At 39.7% G+C, this 26,392-nt stretch overlaps 1 protein-coding gene across 6 annotated transcripts in view; it reads left to right on the top strand.

The window, feature by feature from the left end:
• Positions 1-26,392, top strand: part of ZNF521 (zinc finger protein 521) — a 474,304-nt gene that overhangs the window by 216,980 nt on the left and 230,932 nt on the right. The gene's annotated exons all lie outside the window — the stretch shown is intronic.

The raw sequence follows: 26,392 nt of genomic DNA, 5'->3' as shown, positions 1-26,392 counted from the left end.
TTACAATCATTGTCATTTGCCAGACACTTGAATGTGAAAAAGGCAAATGTTATATACATAGGGTTACCACCTCATTCCTTTAAACCTGAACACATATGAATTACAAAGGTTCTGAGGCTAATTAAATGCAGATAAGGCAACAAGTGAGTTTAATTACCACCTTAATCAGCCACAGAACCTGTGTAATTAATATGTGTTGGGTTTTAAAGGGATGAGGTGGCAACTCTAAATATACACCAGCCCTGGCCTGTTGTTGGCATCTGTCAGTTTAAGAATCTCCATATACTTCAGCTCTCATTGATAGCACACATCAAATTTGTCTAGGTGTGTGTGTGTAGCAAAAAAAAATCTTTTAGGTTAGGTTAGAGCCCCTGCTAGATGCAGCCACTGCTGGGGTATTCTGACAGCAACTGCTGTCAGAAAATATTGGCTGGCTGGAGAGATACGTCCATCCAGGCTGTTTAGTCTAGTTTAGGGAATCAAGGGATTTATCCCATTTGGCCCACAGGAAATGTTAGTGTACGGTTAGCTTTAGTCATACCAAACAACAAACATACTGTACAGTATATGTCAGGCAATTTTTCTTTCATGACAGGTTTTCTTTAATTGTTTCTATACCCCCCCCCTTTTCTTGTTTTTAAAGGATAGTTTTGTTTGTGCATGAATACATTATTAATGAAATAAAACATTTCCATTAATCTATTAACACAGAAAATTAAGTATGTGAATGAGGAAATGAAGTGTAAATTTAAGTGTCTTTAAAAACAAAATAATTTGCATTTGTGTCAGTGTGGCACCTAATGGGAATTTTGTATGAGATCAATCTTCTGGGGCTGTAATGGTATTTAAATTATAAATCATTTTCCTTTCTGTTGGCATTTTAATTCTAGCTACAACTCTTTCATTTTGATACTACAAAAATTAAAATGGTCAGATTGGGGTACACAAACTTAGAGTTGCCAGCATTAATCTGCAGTATGTTGCAAAATAAACCTGGAAGAATAATTGGCACAGCTAGCTACAGTTTAACAAATATTTATTCGAATGCAGGTTCACAACCACAAATTTGGCACTGCGTGATATCTGGTAGGGATCTAGCTAAAATTCCTCAGAACACCTGTGCAAAATGTACTGATGCAACATGACCTGTGGGCATAAGAACTGCTAAGGCTCCATGCACACTGGCCTAAAAAACATTGTTTCTACAGGAGTTTTGTGTTTTGCCTGTAGAAGCAGCTCAATGTTATTAAAGCCCAGTGTGCGTTGGGCCTTAGGGCTCATGTACACTACAGCTTCTAAATTTGAGTTTAGGAGCTTTTGGCAATTTTTTGCCAAGGCTCCTAAACTCAACTCCATAAAAGCCATTGTGTCCATGTACACATAGGCTTTTACAAGAATTTAGAAGCTGCTGCGGTAAGGCGATTTTGCAGCATTTTGCATTTTTTGCTACTGTCGGTCAACCTAGTCTATGTGTACATGAGCCCTAAAGCTGGCCAAAGACTGTTTAAATTTTGGCCAATTCCTGCTGAACTGTGGGTGGCCCATCAGCATTGACAAACATAAATTTAAATAAACGACTAGGCCAAGTATAAAATCATCTAGTGAAAAGTTTGGATTTTCAGTCACCCTTGGTTGCCGCGGTTGCTAAATACCATAGCTGGCAGAGGAGATTCCTGTATCTTTGGTGTTTAGCGTTGATAAGGTAATCAGTCTGCTGCCTGGAAAATCCATTGAACAAGAAAGATCTAGTCTGACTAGCATTAGCTAGAGGTACATAATGCTGAGACTTACATTGGTGTAATTAGAGAGACCGTTGACTTTTCAACAAAAATCTTCCAATAAGATTAGTTGTGAATGTAAGATAGTCTAGGCATGTTGTTTACTTGTTAAAGCCTACCTTGTGTAGATTTCCAAAAGGCCTAAGAATGCTGATGGGCTCCACCATCTTGGATGCATTGTCAGCAGCCCCGGGAAACTCAGAGCTGTCACTCAAATTGCACTTTTGTTTGCATATTCACACCAGCTGGTGTGCATTGTGCTTTCTCGCTGCAATGCTGCTCTCTTCCTCTTCTCACTGACTACACTGATAGCAGTGGGAGCCATTGGTTCCTGCTGCTGTCGGTCAAATCATGTGAGGAGAGAGCTGTAAGCAGGGTCGCACCACATTGTGTACATCTATGGACACAGCCTGGCTCGGTAGCACACGCACACAGCTTGCTCGAGGAAAAGGAGGAATGGACAATGCTAGTGGGGGGACTAAAAAGAGAAGGTAAACCACCACTCCGTGCAATATCCTTCCAAAGAGCAGCCAAGTATAGCATCTTTTTTATTTTATTTTAAAAAATTTGAAGGTTTAGTGTCACTTTAATTTTGTGTTGGCAGAGCATTTAGATGCATTACCGTGCATTGAAACGTGCTGCTTAAAAATGCAACATGTCCTTTTTTTTTCAGTGCACGCCAACACAGAAATTAAGCCATAGGACATGAGACAAATTGCTTGGTCTATGCGCTGGGGCTGCTTTGGACAATACTGCCCAACTGGGCTGGTGTGAAAGGGCCCTTAGTATTCAACCTTTGCCTCTCACTCAGTAGCTACATAAACCGTTCTGTAAGGAGGTGAAGGGATGGTAGAAGTGTTGAGCTGAGTAATTAGAAACTTTGAGAAGAGCAAAGAGTTATGCAAAGAGGGGTGGGGGCTGTGCTTTCCAACTGACTAATCAAATTTTTCTTCAAAGGCACATTGAGAGTGAATAAAAAAATCATTTATGGAAAGGAAAAACACTTAATTTTTCTGTTTTTACCTGAATTTATTAATGTGGTGACAGGGTTTCTTTAAAGGCAGTTAGACTTCAGAGGTACTTGGAGTCTTTTAGCATTTGCTTTAACACAAATGGTTTTATGGTTTGACCATTTGTATTTAACCTAAAAAAAAGAGGAAAAGGAACTGCGGAAGTGCTTCAAAACTCTGCTAGTGCTGGCTTACTGTGGGAAGGCAGTAGTGATTGGGCAAAACTTTTCCACCTATCTGTTTCTAACAGCCATCAGCTAGCAGTGTCTCCTGGTGCCCCATAAACATTAGATTGTCTCCGGTCATGTATTTGAGCACTTTTACATTTAGAGTAAGTATTGCTCCTATTTAGGACCATGGCATAGACCCCATTAGCATCACCCCTGCTGAATGGAACAAATTGTAGAACTTGGAAAGAGTTTGTGTGTGTGTAATGTATGTATATATGTGTGTGTGTGTGTATGTATATATATATGTATATATATATATATATATATATATATATACACCGTATCTCACAAAAGTGAGTACACCCCTCAAATATTTGTAAATACTTTATTATATCTTTTCATGTGACAACACTGAAGTTGCTATAATGTAAAGTAGTGAATGTACAACTTGTAGAACAGTGTAAATTTGCTATCCCCTCAAAATAACTCAACACACGCCATTAATGTCTAAACCGCTGGCAACAAAAGTGAGTACACCCCTAAGTGAAAATGTGCAAATTGGGCCCAATTAGCCATTTTCCCTCCCCGGTGTCATGTAACTCATTAGTGTTACAAGGTCTCAGGTGTGAATGGGGAGCAGGTGTGTTAAATTTGCTGTTATCACTCTCACGCTCTCATACTGGTCACTGGAAGTTCAACATGGCACCTCATGGCAAAGAACTCTCTGAGAATCTGAAAAAAAAAGAATTGATGCTCTACATAAAGATGACATAAGTTATAAGAAGATTGACAAGACCCTGAAACTGAGCTGCAGCATGGCAGCCAAGACCATATAGCGATTTAACAGGACAGGTTCCACTCAGAACAGGCCTCGCCATGGTCAACCAAAGAAGTTGAGTGCATGTGCTCAGCATCATAACCAGAGGTTGTCTTTGAGAAATAGACATATGAGTGCTGCCAGCATTGCTGCAGAGGTTGAAGGGGTGGGGGGGTCAGTCTGTCAGTGCTCAGGCCATACGCCGCACACTGCATAAAATTGGTCTGCATGGCTGTTGTCCCAGAAGGAAGCCTCTTCTAAACATGATGCACAAGAAAGCCCGCAAACAGTTTGCTGAAGACAAGCAGACTAAGGACATGGATTACTGGAGCCATGTCCTGTGGTCTGATGAGACCAAGATAAACTTATTTGGTTGAGATGGTGTCAAGCGTGTGTGGCGGCAACCAGGTGATGAGTACAAAGACAAGTGTGTCTTGCCTACAGTCAAGCATGGTGCTGGTAGTGTCATGGTCTGGGGCTGCATGAGTGTTGCTGGTACTGGGGAGCTACAGTTCATTGAGGGAACCATGCATGCCGACATGTATTATGACATACCGAAGCCAAGCATTATTCCCCCCACCTTCGGAGACTAGGCTGCCGCAGGGCAGTATTCCAACATAATGATCCCAAATGCCTCCAAGATGACCACTGCCTTGCTAAAGAAGCTTAGGGTAAAGGTGATGGACTGGCCAAGACCTAAACCCTATTGAGCATCTGTGGGGCATCCTCAAATAGACGGTGGAGGAGCACAAGGTCTCTAACATCCACCTGCTCTGTGATGTCGTCATGGAGGAGTGGAAGAGGACTCCAGTGGCAACCTGTGAAACTCTGTTGAACTCCATGCTCAAGAGGGTTAAGGCAGTGATGGAAAATAATGGTGGCCACACAAAATATTGGCACTTTGGGCCCAATTTGGAAATTTTCACTTAGGGGTGTACTCACTTTTGTTGCCAATGGTTTAGACATTAATGGCTGTGTGTTGAGTTATTTTGAGAGGAAATTTATACTGTTAAGCTGTACACTCACTACTTTACATTGTAGCAAAGTGTCATTTCTTCCGTGTTGTCACATGAAAAGATAAAATAAAATATTTACAAAAATGTGAGGGGTGTACTCACTTTTGTGAGATACTGTGTGTGTATATTGCATATTTCAAAGGTAACAGGAAAAGTGCTGGAGGGAGTTCAAATCTATGGATGTTATTGTATACACAATACTTTCCAGTAAGGTGCACTATTTTGCAAATTCTGGTAATATCATTCCAGAATAGTAGGGAGTATATTAGGGAAAGAGTTCTTGGGTGGGTCTCCGAATTGCTACTTCACTACAGGTGTTTCATTTTCTAAAACCCAGGTAACTGACTGCAGATATACCTTGGAATTAAATCCTATTTCCACTTTTGCAGCCAAATTTGAGAAAACCCCACTTTATATTTGTGTTCCTATTCACACAGCATACCTTAAAAAGCTGTTTTACTTTATAGCTCTTTGTTAGAAGAAGATGTCATGGCTGGGTGCAAGCAATTTGTATAAGGTTTAGTGACATAACCCACATGTTGTGACACCACATCCCATGTAGGCATGAAAGAACAAAAAACAAGAAATAGGACTTTAACGGTTGTCAGCTATAATCCCAAGTATGAAAAAAGAAGTCCTCATATGTATATAAAAACGTATACAAAGTTTATTAGACAGCATAGTTAAAAACTCATAAAAGCAAATAAAAAAATGTGGGCAAACCATTTCATATAGTTCTCCCTCATGATAGAATGGCTGAGGTGCACATACTGTATATACAGGGACCTATCTGAATGGCCCACTTCAAACAAATCTAGTAATATTGATGAGGAAGAGAGTTAATCCTCCGTGTGCAGGGCCAGATGTAAGAATCAGTGCATTGTCACCAATAGAAATCACTACACGTTTTGCCAAAAGTTTCTTCAGGGGATCCTATTGGTACTGGGAGATGTATTATAGTTAACTTATATATTTATATATATATATATATATATATATATATATATATATAGTTACAAGCACAGCATACATATGTATATACATTCCAAATATAACAATTATAACAATCACATAAGACTTAACATATTAAAAAGGAAAGCAAACTCCTCTTATATTTTAGTACTCATATATCAAGTAGACCTGGGAGCCATAGAGTATCAGGCCCGCAACACCAGGGGTAGAGAGGGCCACGCACATCTAGCTCACAATGGGAGGAGAAATCGTGCATCAGAATCTAAGCAGCTAAAGAGGGTATCGTTAAAGCTGAGCTTATACCTGGTAGGTAAACAGAGTAATAATTCCATATAAATATGTATATATGCATATTACACAGAATGGGTAATCTCACTATACAAACAGGGAACTTAATGGGGCGGAGCGCTTGCAGGACATTAGGAAAAGTTCTGCAAGCAAAACGCCCTGCCCATTGTAATGAATGGGCAAAACTTCCAAAGCGCCTGAAAAGGGCTTTGGAAGCCCCACAACACAGGCGTTTTTAACAGCGCTTAAGCGCCGCTAAAAGAAGCTGTGCTTTAGCTCTTCCAGGGCTCCAGTGTTAAAGGGGTCTAAGTGGGAAGATATTACATCTGTGTATTCTAGTGACACTATAAAACTCACTTTAGGAACAGCACAGATCAGCGAGCTCCTTACTCACAGCCTGGGTAACGCTTTGCAAACAGTAACAGCAGCGCACAATATAATATAGAAGCCATTATCTAAATGTTTAAGTGTATGTATATATATATATAAACACCATGAGGGGGAGTGAGGCACCACCTCCCAATCTCTAAGTCCCCACCACCTTTCAAAATAGGCAAAGAAACCAACCTTATGTATCTGGCAAAAAGGTGGCTTCTCCCGTCCCAGTCCCAGCTTTTCCCCTCCCGCTGATACACATTGAGTGAGACATCCACTGGGATCATCTTGCCATATCCCCCTATATAAGGAGGTGAACATGGCTGCCAAGAGCGTAACTCCTCCCCCACACCTGCGCAGCAATCAGCATGTCGGAAACGTGGGCGGGTATTTCTCCGGGCCTGAGCAGTAGGTGGCTCATCACTGCGCAAGTCAGGAGATGGTGAGTGTACCAACACGTCTCCCACTCTGCTTCCGGATGGGACCAACATGTGACCGGAAGGGCAGTGCACATATGCACGCATGAGCATTCCCCCTAGTGACGGGGGAAATAGTGTGAAACAGGATGTCCCACCCCACCAAGGACCACCCGCCAATGTCCGTCCACATCCACACCCTGAAACCACTCACATCAAGCAGCCCGCCAAAGATCAGATAAACATGAGAGGAAGAGGCAGGAATAAAGAAGGGGGGGGAAGGGAGGGGGGAGAGAAGGAGGGATAGGAACAGAAGAAGGGAAGGGGACAGACCCTCGGGATAGTCAGTCAAAAGCACCAATCACAGTCCAGCCACATGGAGCACCCCCCAAGCCACACACTCCCACCAATCAAATCCATCATCCAATAGAGATAAGTTGCTCAAATTACACGGTACAACAGGTCCATGGCTATTGTGGATAGGAAGGTAGCGAACACTGCTCACGGGGCCTGCTCCTCGCCTGCAGTAGTAGTGGGGTACCCAGAGGACTATAGATCGGAGGTGAGGTCAAGAAAAGAAGAAAAGCCAATAAGGCCAAAAGGTAGAAGAAAAAGGAGAAAAGAGTAGAAAGGGATGAGGAGGGAGCTTCGAGGGTCGTAGCTTCGAGGGTCGTAGCTCGGTGACCTGGGGTCACAGAGACACCAAATTTGGGGGGTAGGTAGCTGAAGCCCTACCCACCACTGGTCAAAATTAGGGGCTCCTGCTACCTATTGTACCGGAGATACGGGCTTCTTGTGCAGCCTGTCAGATGCTACATACATTAAATACAAGCTGGCACACACTGTTTGCAGCAGACTGAGAGGCTGAGCTCACCATGCCTATGACTTCTTGTCAGAAGCACTGAGCTTAATGGGCAGCTTGGAGCCTTGGTAAAGCACCGTTGGAACAAGCTGTCCAATAAAAATGCTGCAGTGGAGGTACTCCTCTCACTGCAGTGTCATAGAAGGGGGCATGTGTCTAAAATGTCTCCCTTCCAGCCCAGCCCTCTTAACTAGAAGGAAAAGGCATGGGTTTATGGGTATAAGATTTACCCACAATCCCATGTTTTTCTCACACAGTTAGGAGGAAGAATGAGAATCTGCTGCCTGCTGAAAAGGTACTGTTATAATCAAGCTAAATCATATATTATGCTATATATTATAACATAATTTATTATTTATCTATTTGCTGTGAAATTACTGGTTTGAAGTTATAACTTCAAACTTCAATAATTTGTCCGTGAAGCCACCTGCTTGAGTACAGTTTTCGAAAATATAGTAAATTACTTTAAAAACAATATATAATATTTATTTGTATATTACTTATCGTAAATAACCACTTGCCACCCAGGCCAATTCTGACACTTCTCTCCTACATGTTAAAATCATCATTTTTTTTGCTCGAAAACTACTCAGAACCCCCAAACATTATATATGTTTTTTAGCAGACAACCTAGGGTGTTACATGGCATGTGCGCAGCAATTTTTCATACGCATTTTTTTTTTTTTAAAAGAATGCTTTCATGAATATATAAAAAAACACTAAAGTTAGCATGATTTTTTTTTTTTTTTTTTTGTGTAGTGTGTTAAGATGTACGCTAAGTAAATAGATACCTAACCTGTCACACTTTAAAATTGCGCACACTCGAGGAATCGTGCCAAACTTCGGTACTTAAAAATCTCCATAGACGACGCTTTTAACATTTTTACAGGTTACATGTTTAGAGTTAAAGAAGAGGTCTAGTGCTAGAATTATTGCTCTTGCTCTAACATTCGCAGCGTATGTAACCTGTGTTTTTCTGGCTTTGATGCTAGCCAGTGTCTCACCAGCCACTGACCTCACCACACATCCCTGATGTCTGGGTGTATTTGGATAGCCGCTGCCAAGGACTCCAGGTCTAATATGAATAGGATAGGGGGCATCCCTGAGCATACTGGAAAAGGAGCAGTAATGAATCTCGTGTATTTCCGTTTTTGTCACAGAAATATGCTGGTAAACTGGACACTTATCTGCTTTCTCTTTTTTTTATAATCTATTAATCCCATCAAGCACCATGTAATGGAGATGAACAGAGGCAGACACGCTTGAAGTTCAGCCTGTGTGACAACCCCATTAGAAACCTTAGAGAAACCTTAGAGATGTCATTGTAGACACAAAGAAATGGAAAGTGTTATGTGCAGCCTTACCAAATGGGGAGAAAAAAGGATTAAAGCCTGAAAAGAGAAAAACGAAAGCAGCCACCGTATTTAGGAACTGGAGAACTGTAGTATATACAATTTTTTATTTTGAGGTTTATATTCATTTCAAAGCATTTTTTTGGGTCAAATCTTAGCAAGGATCTGAGAAAGGATAATGAACATGACAATTTGTGCCCAAAAAAGTAAAGCATCCAATGCTTTTCAAACCATTAGCATGGAAAAATAGGTAATGTTCATTTTCCAAAACATGGCTTCATTTATTTTTTTCCTAAAGAATGGAAACATTTTCAGTTTATAGCAGTTTCTTATATTTAAAATTGCATATAATGTTCATTTTTTTTAATTCATGGAAAGTTGGTTAAATATGCTTAAAAAAATGCTGAAACATAAAATACGTCAAGTACTTCTTTTATCCATTTTGTACTATCCCTGAGGGCAATTTGAAGGAAATGAGATGTCGGCTCCCATATGATATTCAGTGGTGACATTTAGAAAAGTCATATTGCCAGACAGTAATTTGAACAGTTGGCCATTCGTGCCAGATTTATGAAGTGAAATTAATTTACTACTTGTATTGTGCTAAACAGTCCAAGATCAATGAGCAGTGCTTCAGAATTTTGCAAGAGCATTAGGATTATGCAGAAGTCTCTCCTTCACCTTTTATATGTACAATATAGTAAATCATCACATTAGCTGCAGGAGAAGTAGATGATGCAGGGCCCTGAAGATTGCAAGGCTGAATGGAACCTTGACTACTGCACCTAAAGTAGGCTGTCTATGTCTTGTTCCTATACATGTAAAGGATTCTTGAGACTCAGAGGGGTTGATTTACTAAAGGCAAAGCGGCTGTTCACTTTGCAAGTGAAGTTGCACACTGCAAGGAAAGTTTCACTTTGCATGACAATTTTCCCTTAATGAGGTGAAGCTCTACTGAATTCCATCATCAAATCATGTTCAAGCAAAGAATGCTGTTTTCTTTTCCTTGCACATGATTGGTTATTCTTTACAAAGTGAAATTTCAACACATTCACTAAGCTCTTGGGAAAATTCCAGTACAAAGTGTAACTTGTAAAATGAACAACTTATTTGCCTCTAGTAAATCAACTCCATAGTGAGGGCCCTATTAACATGTGAACCTTTTAACTTTAAGAACAAGAGACAAAAATTACTACCTCATGCTAAACCCATTTATAGGTACATTGTAGGACAAAAACGGTTTTAGGTACATCAATGATGGAAGGAAAAAAGAGACAAAAAAAAAACAGGCACAACACTTATGCCAAGGGAGACCTGGATGTAGCAAACAATTTCTTCTGTTCAGTCTTCTCAGAAATGAATTGTAGTAATGCTAGCAAGTTGGGGGAGCATATTGGTTCTAGTAATGACTGTTCATTTTTAACCGGTTCAATACCGGGCATTTTCACCACCTTCCTTCCCAGACCAATTTTTAGTTTTCAGCGCTGTTGCAATTTAAACGACAATTGCGCGGTCCTGCGACGTTGTACCCAAACAAAATTGACGTCCTTTTTTCCCCACAAATAGAGCTTTCTTTTGGTGGTATTTGATCACCTCTGCGGTTTTTATTTTTTGCGCTATAAACAAAAGAAGAGCGACAATTTTGAAAAAAACACAATATTTTTTACTTGTTGCTATAATAAATATCCCAATTTTTTTTTAAAAAAAAAAGAATTTTTTCCTCAGTTTCAGCCGATACGTATTCTTCTACATATTTTTGGTTAAAAAAATCGCAATAAGCGTATATTGATTGGTTTGCGCAAAAGTTATAGCGTCTACAAAATACGGGATAGATTTATGGCATTTTTGTAAAAAAAAAATTTTTTTTTTTTTTTTACTAGTAATAGCGGCGATCGCGATTTTTTTCGTGACTGCGACATTATGGCGGACACATCAGACACTTGACACAGTTTTTGGGACCATTCACATTTATACAGCGATCAATGCTACAAAATTGCATTGATTACTGTATAAATGTGACAGGCAGGGAAGGGGTTAACCACTAGGGGGAGACGAGAGGTTAAATGTTTCCTAGGGGAGTGATTCTAACTGTAGGGGGAGGGGGCGCACAAGGGGAGGAGACCGATCGGTGTTCCTTTGTACTGGGAACACAAGATCGGTCTCCTCTCAAGTGACAGGACGTGGATCTGTGTGTTTACACACACAGATCCACGGTCCGGCCCGGTTAACGGGCAATCGCGGGTGCCCGGCAGACATCGCGGGCACACGCACCGGGTCCCGAGCAACGCGGCGGGCGCACGCGCCCCCTAGACGGCCGGGAGGCCCAGGCCGTCATATGACGTCCACCCAGGATGGGAGATCCCATCTGTGGACGCCATATTACTATGGCCGGGTAGGGAAGTGGTTAAGATTTCTGAAGACAAAGGTAGCAGACGATCTTGCTTAGTTAAAGCTTAATAAAGCAATGGGCCCTGATGGTATTCATCACAGATCAAATGAACTTCAAGTTATAGCTGTTCTATTAATAGAACTCTTTTTTAAATCTCTTCTAACGGGAAGTTTCCCATGACCGCTGGACAGTTAAATATTGTGACAAATAGTGACAATAGTGAAAACACTAAGGGTTGTTGAGTCTTGTTCGGTGCTCAGTGTCTCCGGTGGAGCGTCTTCTGTCCGACACCCGCCGACCTCCCCCGGTCTGGCCCTGGAGGGAGGAGAGCAGACCCGACAGATTCTGGTTTTGCCTTCTTTGGGTATCGTGATCAAGAGAATTGAGGACCCAGGATTCTTTTGAGCTTCTGTGATATTCTATGTCAATCTGCCTACAAGTGGTGTTTGGAGACTGTTCCCATCAGTCGCTGCTTGCCATCCCTGGAGACAAAAGCCCTGGCTGGGTATTAGCCACAAGCGATCCAGCTTGTGATAGCTGGTAAGTGTGCACTTTATGTGGTGGCGGATATACTTTGCATGGTGGTGTGAATTTGTCATCTGCACGAGGAGGACGCCAAACGCTTGGTGTTCGTCTATTAGGCAATACTTTGAAGGACATAATTGTTCATGTTCATGTTGCGGACCTATTTCTTGGGACTCAACAACCCTTTGTGACTGACATATTGTCATATTTTTGTGTTTTATCTCACCTTAGAGCTGCTGCAAGTTTCAGGGTTTTAGGACACAGCGCAGTTTATTATTTTTTTTTACACAAGTGAAATATTGTACCTATCTACAAGAAGCGCAGCAAAGTAGAAGCTACAAACATCTGTTGTAGTCAAGTTAATGAAATCACTCCTAAAAAGAAGGATCGTTGATCACTTAATCACAATTTGCTGGACCAAAAGCAGCATGGCTTTACTGAGGGCAGATGATGTCAGACTAATCTGATATTCTTGACCACATTACTAAGGTTTTGGATCATGGTGGTGCAGTGGACATAGCCTATCCTGATTTCAGCAAAGCATTTCATTCACTTCCACACGATGATCTAATAAAAAAGTTGCACAAGTTAGGGCTAAACCTTTGAATGGTTTAGTGGATATGCAGTTGACTAAAGGATAGATGCCAGAGTGTGGTTGTAAATTGGGTTCATGCAGAACAGAGTCACTAACGATGTACTACAAGGCTCTGTATTAGTTCCTGTTCTATCTAATCTATAAGTAAATGATATAACTAAAGGGTCAGTGGGTATGGTATGTCTTTTTGCTGATGACACAAAGGTATGTAATAGGGTTGATATCCCTGGAGGTGTCTTTAACATGTTTCCAACAGAGAAACAGAGCTATGCCGCTCCAGGTGAAAGCAATCCTCACTCTACTGATTAGGTGCAGGTCCAGTCCGCAATCTGGTTAGACGACCAATAGAACAACATGTTAACTGCACTCAAATTTGTAGAGAAAAAAATGGTAGTTTTATTCCTAGTAAACACATCACATCACGATAGCACCAATACAGACATGGACACAGCAAAGCACATCAGCACATCTTTGCTGTGTCCATGTCTGTATTGGTGCTATCATGTTGTGCTTTTACTGGGAATAAAACTACCATTTTTTTTCTCTACAAATTTGAGTGCGGTCAACATGTTGTTCTATTGATCTGTAACATGGAACATGATTTGGAGATGCTGGCAGATTGGTCAAAGCAGTGGAAAACTGCAGTTCAGTCTTTCTATATGTAAAATAATGCACCTTAGGAAAAAGTATCTCTTGACAAAGTACAGTGTTGACCAGCACTACAGAGAAAAAAGATTTAGAAGTACTTTTTGCAGATTGCAAAATGAGCAAACAGGGTGGCCAGGCAGTGGGAAAAGGGGAAAATAATTCTAGGATGTATCACTAGAGGGGTCACCAGCAGGAGAAAGGAGCTTCTGATTCCCTTATATAGATCTTTAACCACTTGACATCCGCGCTATAGCCGAATGACGGCTACAGCGTGGACCTGAATTTCCGGGAGGCCAGCATATAATGGCCTCCCCTGTGCACGTGCCCTGCAGGGCGCGCAGATTGCGCTGTGATCACCGAGTCACTGAGACTCGGATGATCACTGATTCGAGTAAGGGGCTGGTCCCGGCCCCTTACCATGTGATCAGCTGTCAGCCAATGACAGCTGATCACATGATCAAAAGAAAAGCTCTGTGATCGTTTTTTTTTTTTTCTCCTCATGCTGACAGCGCGAGGAGAAAAAAAAGCTGATCACCGGCTTATCAGCAAGGGACATTGGTCCCGAAGAGGAAGAGGCAATTCTGCCTCATATGTGCCACCAGTACCCCTGCCAGTGCCACCTGCCATTGCCACCTGACAGTGCCCACAAGTGCCACCTATCAATGCCCACCAGTGGTGCCAATCAGTGCCACCTAGCAGTGCTGCTTATCAGTGTAACATATCGGTGCCCATCAGTGCCACCTCATCAGCGTACATCAATGAAGGAGAACAATTACCTTTTTTAAAATTTTATAACAAAATATTTTTTTTTTTTTAAATTCGGTCTTTTTACACTTTTTTTAACAAAAAATAAGATTGCGCTGGTGCACAAAGGTGATCAAATACCACCAAAATAAAGCTCTATTTGTGAGAAAAAAATGATAAAAATTTCATTTTGGTACAGTGTTGTCTGCGCAATTGTCATTCAAAGTGTGTCGGCGCTGAAAGCTGAAAATTGGTCTGGATAGGAGGGGGGTTTAAGTAGAGGTCGACCGATCGATATTTGGCTTTTTTTACTTAATCGGCATCGGCCGATTGTGCTGATAAAAAAAGCCGATTCTAACTTCAGCGGGACTTGCAAATGACTTCTGTAATAGAAGTCAATTGCAAGTTGTCTGAAGGTTTCTTCTCTCCTCCTCTGGGCAGCCTGCCAAATCTGATAAGAAGATACAGTTGTATCTCTTCGGGTTCTTTTATCAATAGACTGAACTCCGTGTGTAGAAGTTCTCAGTTTAACCATTTAAAGACTAAATCTTTTTTGACATTTGTTGCTTACAAGTAAAAATTCTGTATTTTCTGCTAGAAAATCACTTGTAACCCCCAAACATTATATATATATTTTTTTTAGCAGAGACCCTAGGGAATAAAATAGCGGTTGTTGCAATATTTTATGTCACACGGTATTTGCGCAGCAGTCTTTCAAACGCGATTTTTTTAAAATAAAATACACTAATTAAAAAAAAAAAAATAAGCAGTAAAGTTAGCCCATTTTTTTTCGTCCAAAAGTTTTGGTTACCTGTTTTTGTGTATTTAATATTTAAGATATAGTTATTTTTTTTTAATCTAAATTATACATACAAGTGAACTGATTGGAGGTTTGTTTTGTTCAATAAATGTTTAAATGTAAAAAATTTTCTGTATCACTTATTACTTAAGGTTGCTTTCACACTGGAGCGGGCTGGCTTTGGCGGTAAAACGCTGTTAGTTTTAGCGGCGCTATTCGGCTGCTAGCGGGGCGCTTATAACCCAGCTAGCGGCCGAGGAAGGGGTTAAATGCGCCCCTGAAGTGCTGCTGCCGAAGCGCTTTGCAGCCGCTTCGGCAGCGGTGCGCATTCATTTCAATGGGCAGGAGTGGTGGAGGAGCGGTATACACCACTCCAAAGACATCCTGCCAGCGCATCGCCTCAGTGTGAAAGCACTCGGGATATCACACTGAGACTGTTGGGAAGCTGTTTTACAGGCACTTTACAGGCGCTATTTTTAGCCCAAAAGCGCCTAAAAAAACGCCCCAGTGTGAAAGGGGTCTAACTGTTAGATTTTATGAGATGAAGGGGGAAAAAAAATAAAAAAAATAAAAAATCGGCCTAATATATCAGCCCAAAAAAATCGGCATCACATATCGGCCATCGGCCACCGCGATTTCTAAATATCGGCATCGGCCAGAGAAAAACCCATATCGGTCGACCTCTAGGTTTAAGTGCCCAGTAAGCAAAGTGGTTAATTAGACCTTATTTAGAATAATGTGTCCAGTTCTGGAGACCTCACTTACAAAAAGATATTGACAAAAAAATTGGTGAAAGGCCTGAGGGATAAAACATGCCAGAAGCGACTGCAGAAACTTAATATGTACAATCTGGAGGAAAGAAGGGAACGGGGAGGCATAATGGAAACATTTCAAATACATCAAGAGGGTGAATACTGTTAAGAAGGGCAGTATTTTCAATATGAAGCCAAGATCAAGAACACAGGGACATGACGTCAAACTAGCAGGGGGAAAGTTCAAAACTAATCTTAGAAATTATTCTTTTACTGAAGGGGTAGTGGGGTGCTTGGAATAGACTTCCAGCAGAGGTAGTGAGTCAGTCAAGAGTAAGTGGAGTGAAACATTCTTGGGACAAATATAGATCTATACTTGGACAAAAATCTTAACAAAACAAAAAAAAAAATGCTAACAGACTTGATGGACCACTTGGTCTTTTTTCCGCCTTCACTGTTCTATGTTGATGCCACTGATGGCTCGTAAAGCCACAAAAAGGATAGGTGCACAACTGATTATCTTGGTAATGGGCACCTGCAGCAAGGTCCTCAAAGAGCAAGATGAGAAAGACCAGAATTTATGAACAGGCCTCATAACCCAAAGTATAAGAAGAATTTAGGGATATTGCAGTACTTCAAAATGTAAGGCATGAAGGAAAGCCTTGTGTGTTTGGGGATACAAAAAAAAGTGCAGTTATTTTGTGTTAAATGTTGGCTCCAAGATACTATGGTCCTAGAAGTTGGCACATTAAAAGTAACCTGTAATGCATGTTGTATATTTGAAAGCTGGCCCCAATGACCAAGGCTGGGTTTATGGATAGTGATTGATGAAACAAGGAAAACTTGGTTTTATGTAATTTGTATATCTTTTCCACTATACTCCAGCAGTCAAAATGCATGCTGAAGTTTCACTACAGAGCTTTCTATCTTCTGCCCATCCATAATAAATTGATTTTAGGGGGGTGGTACTGAAAATCAATTTTAGCAGCTCTTGTTCATTTATAAAAACTAGAGCAAGGCATCCAAAACTTTAAATTTCAAATACTATTTCCCTGTACTGTATGTTTGTTTGCAGATATTCTGCTTAAGGCATACTTGGGGATAGCAATTACTTTGTGTTTTTAGCTAATTCAATGAAGTGGTTTCTCGCTAATAAGCTAACAAGTGCATTTTATCATTATGAGAACTCCTAAGGTTTTATGTTCTTATAAACATTTCTTCCTAGACTGAATGTGTGTATACTATCCTAATTAACCACTGAATCTATTAGTCTTTTAATAAATATACTAGCTGTTGCATTATGGTATGAGACCAAAATCTAATGAGTAAATGCCTTCATTTTCAGTTACCTCTTCTGTGTCTGCTTAGGTTAGACTCTGTACACAAGGTAGATGTGTTATTTTAATGCCTTTCTAAAAATGTGAAATTTACAAACAAATATCGCCAAGGGGTGGAGTTATTTTCACATCAAACGGGCATTTAACTGTTTGAATGCCTTATTTTTCACAGATCATTATTTTATCTTAAGGCCTTATTAGGCCCTCCCCTCTACAATCTGTACTTTAATGTTCTCTTGCATGGTTCCTCAAGCAGAGTGAATGTTCATCTATGTTCTCACTTGGAAAGCTAGTAGCTAACACTGGGTGGGACTGCTAGCTGCCAGACTGAGCTGTCACTGACGGCTCTGGTCTCCCACTTGAACCATCCAGATTTGTTGCTGATCATGTGACTATGTCAGCTATGATATGGTGATTGTAGAGCTTTGTTTTAAACAGCTGTCACTCAGTGAAAGCTGCTGGTGTATTTTGTTTTCTGTGTACTAATTCTGCATAGAAAAAATACTCTATTTAAAAAAAAAAAGTGATGAATGGAAGTCTGACTTTCAGTTGTATGTAGCAATCACAGTATTGAAAATTATTATTAGTCTGTCTAAAGCTAGCTTGAAGTTACCCATAGGCATGATATAATCTTCTCTTGATCTGGCAAAGTTAAAGGGGTTGTAAAGGTAAAAATTTTTTCACCTTAATGCATTCTATGCATTAAGGTGAAAAAACTTCTGACAATACCGCCGCCCCCAGCCCCCCCGTTTTACTTACCTGACGCCTCGAAAGTCAGCTTCTCGTTCCCGACATCCATTCCTCCGCTCACCCTGGCCGCTGATTGGCTACAGTGGATGGATTGGAAGCAGCGCAGCCATTGGCTGTCAATCACATCCAATGACGCAGCGCGCTGGGGGGCGGGGCTGAGTGATACAGTGAGCGGCTATAGCCGCCGGCTGTATCACAGGAGCGCGCCCGCAAGCACTAACCACCATGCGAGGGAGCTCGCATTAAGGTGGTTAATGCTTGCGGGGAGGAGCTGAAACAGCCGCCGAGGGACCCCAGAAGACCAGGTTCGGGGCCACTCTGTCCAGAACGAGCTGCACAGTGAAGGTAAGTATAACATGTTTGTTATTTTAAAAAAAATAAAAATTTTACCTTTACAACCCCTTTAAAGATGAATTCTAGTAGTAGTGTTAGTGGACACCACTACTCTATTGATCTCCACGAAGGGCTCCTGCTGAGCGGCTGCCCTACTGTTTACTAAACACAGGAGGTTGGTTGCCTAGCACAGACACCGTTCAGAGGACGCTTTGCATTCCCTCAATGGATGCAAAGCATTCTTTGAATGAACAAGGTGTCCATCTTCATCTCATCCAATCAGAGAGTACTGCATGCATTGAGAAAATGCCAAGCATTCTCTGAATGCTGCTTGTATTGAGCAGGTCACCGTCTAGTTTACAATGCAGCAGGGCATGGTACCAGGAGTATAGTGGAAATCTCTGGACCAGAGGTTCCTACTAGATTGATTTCAAACTTCCAGGAGAATCAGCCTTGTATGGTACGTGCAAAGTTTCATTGGTCTAAGCTAGACCAATGTAACTGAGTAAAGATATCCATACCTGGAATTCGTATTAAACTGGATTAAAAAAAAAAAAACTGTATATAGGCATCTTCAGAAAAATCCTGGATGTCTCTGTGCATTTATTGATTAGCTGGCTTACAACTGCCTTGCTTATAACTTTTGTTTTAGGGTGGTGTGTGGTAGGTCTGCTGTATTTAAGGCTGAGTGCTGACTTTAAAATTGTCAGCATAATATACTGTGTGTGTATGCATGTGTGTGTATAAATATATATTCACACATATATACACACACTGTATATATGTGTGTATATATATTTATACATATTTTATAGATTCCCTTATATTTTCAAAGAGAGTAAAGAATGAAACCTCAATTGGTCACCATGGACCACTCTAGTTCCCTTTTTCTCTTTTTTTTTTTTTTTTTTGGAAATCGACCCCATAGTGTCTGTAATCGCATTAACATTTGCAGATTTGTAAGCAGGGCAACACCATCCTCTGTGTACCCAATATGATGCCCTCTGTCAGTGCATAGTAAAATATGTATCTTTTCATATTACATTGGAACTACCCACTAAAGAAAAGCTATTACCACAATTTAATGATAAGATAAGCATGACAATCTCAAGCCGTATTTGTTTTCAGTCTGATAACTTTTGACCAATAATTGCTATCCTCTAATTATCTATTTTAGTCATGAAGGAATCTTTCTCTGTGGGGGCTGGCATTACGATTAGAGCATAAATCCCACAAGATACATGTGTGTTCCAAGCCGCTCCAAACAACTGTCTCATGAAACAGAGCAGGCACATTGCAAACCACTCACTGTGCACAACAGAGGAGCACATTTGCTATTGTGGTCTCATCTGTCTGACAAATAAGATGATAAAAAGCCAAATTGTTAAATTGTTGGTGCACTGCTGCTACCAGACAATTAAAATCATGTCAGATACTGTAAAGAATGCTGCTGTTTCCTTGCACAAATACTTTTTGTGATTCATATTTTTAAATATTTATGTATCTGCTACTGTGGATTGTTGCCATTATTTTATACTGATAACATCGCCGACCTGGTTAGTTTTCATTTATTTTGGCAAATAAATGTGGTATGAATTGTGGAATACTATGTTATGGCATAGAAAGCTTTCATGAACAGCAAAAGTCTTCTAAGATGAGATATATTTTATTTAAACACTTGTTTAATATTTTATTTATTAGTGCACAAAACTGTGTGGTGTGCAGTACTCTATAGATATCAATCAGATATACATTTACATTATCTGACCACTCAAATTTTGAGAAATGCTTGCAGGCCATGTATATAATACATTGGCAAATTGTAGCTAGCATTTCAATATATTATTAAAACCTCAAATAACTGCAATGTAAAAATCTGTATCTTGTTTTGTTGTGTCAAAGAACAAATATTCTACATCTGGAGTATTCAAATGTAAAAAAGTCAAACCTTGAAGTTTTCAAAAGTGCCTACATTACATAATCTGACATGGCTAGTGCATTTCTTATTGCTAATATACAAATGTTATTCAGTTATTATGTGTACAAATGGTTCTACAGCTACATTTTGTAGGTGCATATAAACACCAATACTGATGAAATGCAAGGAATGCTGTCATTAGTGCAGCGATGAACGGGTGTACTGTGGACTTCTAAGGCTAATGTTACAGCTGCTTGTCCCCCAATAAAGGCTTACAAATACAAGTCATTCTTATTACTTCTAGCTATGTATGGTTCCAGCTATATGAATGCATGTGAATCAAGGGCTAAAGAAACATTAATGTTGGCAAGGCAACTACACGTTTTCCTAATACATTTTACTTAGTTTACATATTTTCTTTTGTCATAATTTTTTTTATTATTGAGCTTTACAAACACAAGCCTAGTATGGCTAATGAGTTCCCACACAGTGTTTCTGAATGCATAGGGATGAAGATCATGTGCATGGGGTATTTTGATTTATCAGTAACTTGAAGTACAGAGAGATAAGAGGGATGTGATAATTCTCTTCAATGTCAGTCCTTCTTTAGAAAAAAGAAAACTGTTTTTTTGTCCCTCCAGTTTTCAAGTGACCCAGGTTTGCATTGGATCTTTCAGGGATGATTAGGTTGTTTATTATTTTTCTTTTTTTTTTTTAGCAATCTCCATCTCAGTGGCCAAGTGTACAATTGTATATTTTTATTTACACATTTTCCAGATCATCTGTGCTGGATTAATGTCTCTTCGTACATTAATCTAATGACTAATATACTTGAGGTACCTATAAATATTGTCCCAAAATTTTGTAATGACTGGCAAGTAAACAAAAAAACTGTATGTATATATCTCCACAGTGCAGTTTTGCATTACCCATTGTACACCATTTTAGGGATGTCTCCTTACTGTACCTGGTCATAATTAAATTTACAGATTGTGTAGCTGTAGGGAATACCTCCCCTTTAAGTAACAGACTCCTATGATTTAGGTTTTACAGGCTCATTAGTCTTACTACAGTCGATATGGGGATATAGCAATGAGCCAGAAATCCAGGGCAAATAAGTGCAAAATGTGTTACTCTAAATCTTTGAGTTTGTAGCAAATGTACGCTCTGAATAATGACCAAAAAGTGTCTTGGCAATTTTGAGGACCATAACAGAATTCAGATTTTATATCCTGCATTGGATCACAAACTGCTGAAATCTGTGCTGTTCTGTTGTATCTGAGAGCTTGCCCTCTTGTGAGCAATACTGGCTACTATCTGAAAAGCCCATAAAGGGTTTTTGCATGGACCATGCGAAAGGGATACTTTCCCTTTAATAGCCATCTGTACAGGAGGGATGAGAAGTGGTCCAGGTCATCTCTTCTCAGCTGTCATGATATTACCGTAGGTAATGGAGCAAGCTCTCTTTTCTGCTGGGTGTTGTTTTTCATAGATGTTCATCGATTTACACAGATAATTCTATTTATTTTATACAGTTGGTCCAGGAAAGCTGGGCAGAATAACAAACATCGCATCGTTCTGATTTTTATTTGTCATTTGCAATGTTAACTTTTCCCTCAAACAGCGTCACACCTACTGTGCAGATGGCTGCATGATTTGTATACCAGCCAAAACATTTAAAAGAAATGTCCAGTGTGGGAATATAATAAAATATGATATAAAATGAAGCATAGGCCGAGTATTCAAATAACCTTTTTTTCTTCTTTTTTTTTTTTTTTTAAAAAAGATGTGATTTAAACTTCTCTGGTGAGTTATCAGAAATAGTGACCTATCTGACAGCATCCATCTGTGCTCAGAGACAAAGTGGCACATTTCTGTAGGATTTGGGGCTAACCTCACTCACTAGTTCCTCCACTAGTAGCTGTTATCTCACCAAAATCAAACCATTAAAATATGTAGGTGTGGGCATTTCATCCCAAAACTCAGAAGAGCATGGTGGGTGGTAGCTGTTGTGTATCTGGTTATCTGTTTCCAGGAGTTGGTTCTGCTATAGGGAGTGCCTCCCTGAATACAGTATATTGCATACGGTTAAACCTTGTATTCCCTCTACTTAGCCTGTGTATAGGAAAATGTAGTTGTAAAATGAGTTACATCTTTGTAAAATATGGGGTACGCAACATGGTGTATTCTGCAAATATTACCTTTCGGGAGAAAAAGCCATTGGTACTTTAAGCAATTCTGCAAATAGTACCTTTCAAGGAGGAAAGGGTATTGGTACATGACGCAATCAGGATGTTTTTATATTGTAGTCAACTGTAGGTGACTAATTTTCTGTGATGTCAGAATATCTTGACATCTTAACCATACACTTCTGCTTCTAATACTGTAGAGACATATGACAGAGATGTAGCACTAGATATCATTTTTATATCACTTTTCCCTAGATTCCTACTGTTTACATTAATGAACCTGACTTTAAATCCAGCGGGAGAGCATCTCATCATTGGATTTTGAATCAAGTTGATTAGTTTGATCTTTAGGTATAACACAAACAAAGTATTATATGCTAAAATAGTCAGGGCTTGTATTGTGAAAACGTTTTACTCATAGAGAATTTTATATTTTTTATTTCACTAAGAATAATGGTCATGCTTTAAATTGCATTATTATATAGGGTCTAACACATACAGTATTGTATAACCACATGCATTTTATAGTATTCCTATATATTGGATCCTACATGAATGTGCATCATGGTAAAGAACTTATTGTGATGCATACTATTTTCAAGAAAAAGACTTGATCTATTTCATTGCTTTTTTTTTCTTTGCATTCAAAGACTTAGTTCATGTTTTAGTCTGATGCACAGTACTGCTTTCCTCCCATAAATTAAGTTTAAAATGTACATTTTGTGATTTTAATTGTGTTTTATCTGCATCTATTCAAAGAACGGAAGTCAATATGGACAGTGGGTGTCGAGCTTCAGCTGTTCATATTGTTGCATTTGGTGTGCTGATGGGGTTTCGTAGGTCACCTTTAAAATTATGCCTATGACAGCAGTAGACACCTGCCAAGATTGCAAGGTATCTTACAGCTCTCAGGATGAAGCCTATGGCCTGGTAGGCCTCAGTTGGAGAGGTACGCATTTGCCGTACAGCTGGCATCACTGTATGGGGCAGCAGTGTGGGCTGTTAGGGAGTTGGAAGGGAGACAAGCATGAAATTTTCTCTAACCCGAACTGTTTTTTTTTCCAGCTCTGTTGGCTGCTTTTCAGATCCTCGTTATATAAAAAAAAAAAAAAAAAAGTAAAAAAAAAAAATCATCAAGCACCCTTTAATCTGCCTGCGATTACCAGTAGTATAAAAAGAAGAGCATAATGAGGAAAAATGCCTCGTTTTGTTGCTTTCAAAAGCCAACAAATTGGTGTTAACTTGACAGGAAGTAGCTTAATAATTAGATTATTTATTTATTCCTGACACATCCCCCTGTTACTTGTCTCAGGAGACTGTGTAGATGGTACGATTTTCAAGCAGCCATTACTTTGCTGTCTTCAGTGAACAAAGAGTCTACTGTCTATCAGTCAATTAAATGCACTCTTTAAGCAGAGGCAGTGCAGTCCTCAATGGAGAGAGCCCTGGGACATTGTGGCTGATGATGCCTTTCTCAGTACTGTACATCACACTCCACTGCAGTCCCAACAGAGCTGGAATAAAGTCATGCATTAAAATATCACTTGTAGATTTGTTTGCTAATGAAGAGCCATTGAAATGTTTGTCTGTTTCTGTGGCAAAATAATTTATAAAAGGACTACTTGTTTGCATATATTAGTTCATTAGCTCGAAAGTGCTTTTTAGGATTTCCAGAAATGAAAGTCAATGAATTAAAACAAAACAAGTGCATGATCATTCCAGATTACTTTCAAATAGCATCAAAGTAGATTTGTTAACAAAATATGTTGTAATTGAGCATATGGGGGTGGGGGGGGGGGTACCAGCATTTTAAAGAATTTTCCTGAAGATATTAGTTAATACACGGCCTAATGTCACAGTATTTAATGAATAGGATACCATGCTAGACATGACCATTTATGCAAAGCTGATTTATAGCAAAGTACTTTCAAAAAAGGCCTACCGATTGATAGACTTTAAGAAACAGTGATTGTACGATGTTTGAAGATCTGTTCAGAGGTTTAACAAGCAAGGTAATCAAGAAATATGCAATGGATGACTCTATTAGGACATGCCTCCTGCGCAGAAATGACAAACAACTTTGCTTCAATGGCGGCAGTTGAAGTTTAAGAATATACCCTTCCAGTGTGGCTTTAGTAAATAGATCTTATTAATTCTAACGGTCCTAACAGCCCTCCAGCTGTTTCGGAACTACACATCCCCCAAGGCATTGTAAAACTGTCATTCACAGACATGACTATGCATGATGGGACTTGTAGTTCCTGAATCCCTGGAGAGCCATAGTTTGGAGACCCCTGGCCTAGACTAAGATGCAAAATGAGTAGCCAACATTTTTAAAAACCTTCATCATGTGGGAAAGTTGGTTACTCAGGCTATAACTGGACTAGCAAATAGCAATTAAATGAGTATCCAGTAAGGACTAGTCTTAAGAACTTGAAACAGTGCAGACAAAATTAGAGGCTATGTTTTTACCCTCTGAGCACATTACATGTTACACCCGTATTTAGGATATAACCTGTTCTGCACTCCTATCTCCCCTTTCCTGTAATAGTGGATGGGGGTTGTTCTTTCTGCAGCTTAAGGCCTATTTTAAAAACCACATGGCTGTGCAGGGCTCTGCCCACTCAGCTGCGTCTTTCAGCGTATGAACTACAAGTCTCGCAGAAACTTGTAGTTCTCAATGAACTACCAGGAAGCTGATCAGTGGCCTCATAGTTCATTGCCGAATGGGAACAAAAATGGGGTGGGACTTTACATCTATCTTGCAGGGTCTAATAAATACACATACCAGAAAGGCATAAAAAGTAAACAAATCTTTAATTTCCATATACAAATGGTTAGATTTAAAAAAGTTGAATATAACTGGTTAAAACCACAGTTACTGTAAGTCTATCCAGGATGTGCAGGTCCTGGCTAAAGAATCGAGAAATCTGGCCTACGCATTTCGTGGGGAGTCCCGCTTCATCAGGGCCTTAGATTGCAGTATTTGTACAAATTTGGGCTCCAAAGATATACAAACATATTATTAACAAATAACGTATATAAACATTAACAAATAATTATATTACTAAGAAATATTACTCACGTACCGCCCGCCATCATTATGCAGTGGTACTTTGAAGTGGAATATCGTTGTTATGGCAGCAGCTAGCATAACCCCAGTATCCACTTCTTCAGCGGGTGGTCCACTAACATATAATTCGCTGCATGGATAATGAGTGAAGGAAAGATGGCCCCCCCGCTCAGCTCCATATAATTGCAGTACGGAACCTACTTCAAAACGTCACTTCCGCCCATAGCTCTTAAAGGGACTTTTTTTTATATTATTGCATCTTAGTGTAAAGATGAGATCTGAGGTCTTTTTGACCCAGATCTCATATTTAAGAGGTCCTGTCATGCTTTTTTTTAATTACAAGGGATGTTTACATTCCTTCTAATTGTAATAAAAGTGACACTTTTTTTTTTTTTTTAAAGACCAGTGTAAAAATAAAAAATAAAATAAGAAAAAAAAAAAAAATGTTAACGCGCCCTGTCCCGCCGTGCTCGCGTGCAGAAGCGAACACATACGTGAGTAGTGCCCACATATGAAAACTGTGTTCAAACCACACATGAGGTATCACCGCGATCGTTAGAGCGAGAGCAATAATTCTCACCCTAGCTCTCCTCTGTAACTCAAGACATGCAACCTGTAGAATTTTTTAAATGTCAACATAATTTTTTTAACATCATCTTTCACAATATAAAAAAAAAATTGGGCTAACTTTACTGTTGTCTTTTTAATTCAAAAAAGTGTATTTTTTTTTCCAAAAAAAGTGCGCTTGTAAGACCGCTGCGCAAATATGGTATGACAAAGTATTGCAACGACTACCATTTTATTCTCTAGGGTGTTAGAAAAAAATATATATAATGTTTGGGGGTTCTAAGTAATTTTCTAAAAAAATAATTTTGTTTTAACTTGTAAATAACAAGTCTTAAAAATAGGCCCGGTCTTAAAGTGGTTAAACATTACAAACTTTCAATGTACTGTGTCATGTTGCTTTAAATTTTTGTAATGGTATCCTAATAGAGCTTGTTACATGCACTACAGCATGTCATGTGCAAAGAGAGGGCAGGGAGGACAAATTATCTCAAGTAAAATATAAACATAAACTGTATTCTAACATCTACATTCATGCCTAGAAAACTACCAAGAAGACTGCTGATTCACCTGTGTTGTTTTTGTCAGCCAGTCCGGTGGAGGAGAAGCGTGGGGAGCCTGTGGGGATTAACTCTGTGTCCGCCCATCCCCCTCCCCTCCCAAGAGAAAACAGACTCTTATGTGATGATGATGATAAAATAAACTTAGTGGTGATATCAG

Source organism: Aquarana catesbeiana, linkage group LG05 (assembly GCF_042186555.1).
Source record: "Aquarana catesbeiana isolate 2022-GZ linkage group LG05, ASM4218655v1, whole genome shotgun sequence".
NCBI classification, from domain to species: Eukaryota; Metazoa; Chordata; class Amphibia; order Anura; family Ranidae; genus Aquarana; species Aquarana catesbeiana.
Note: the sequence above shows the minus strand (reverse complement) of the source record. Positions and strands in the feature narration are given on the sequence as shown.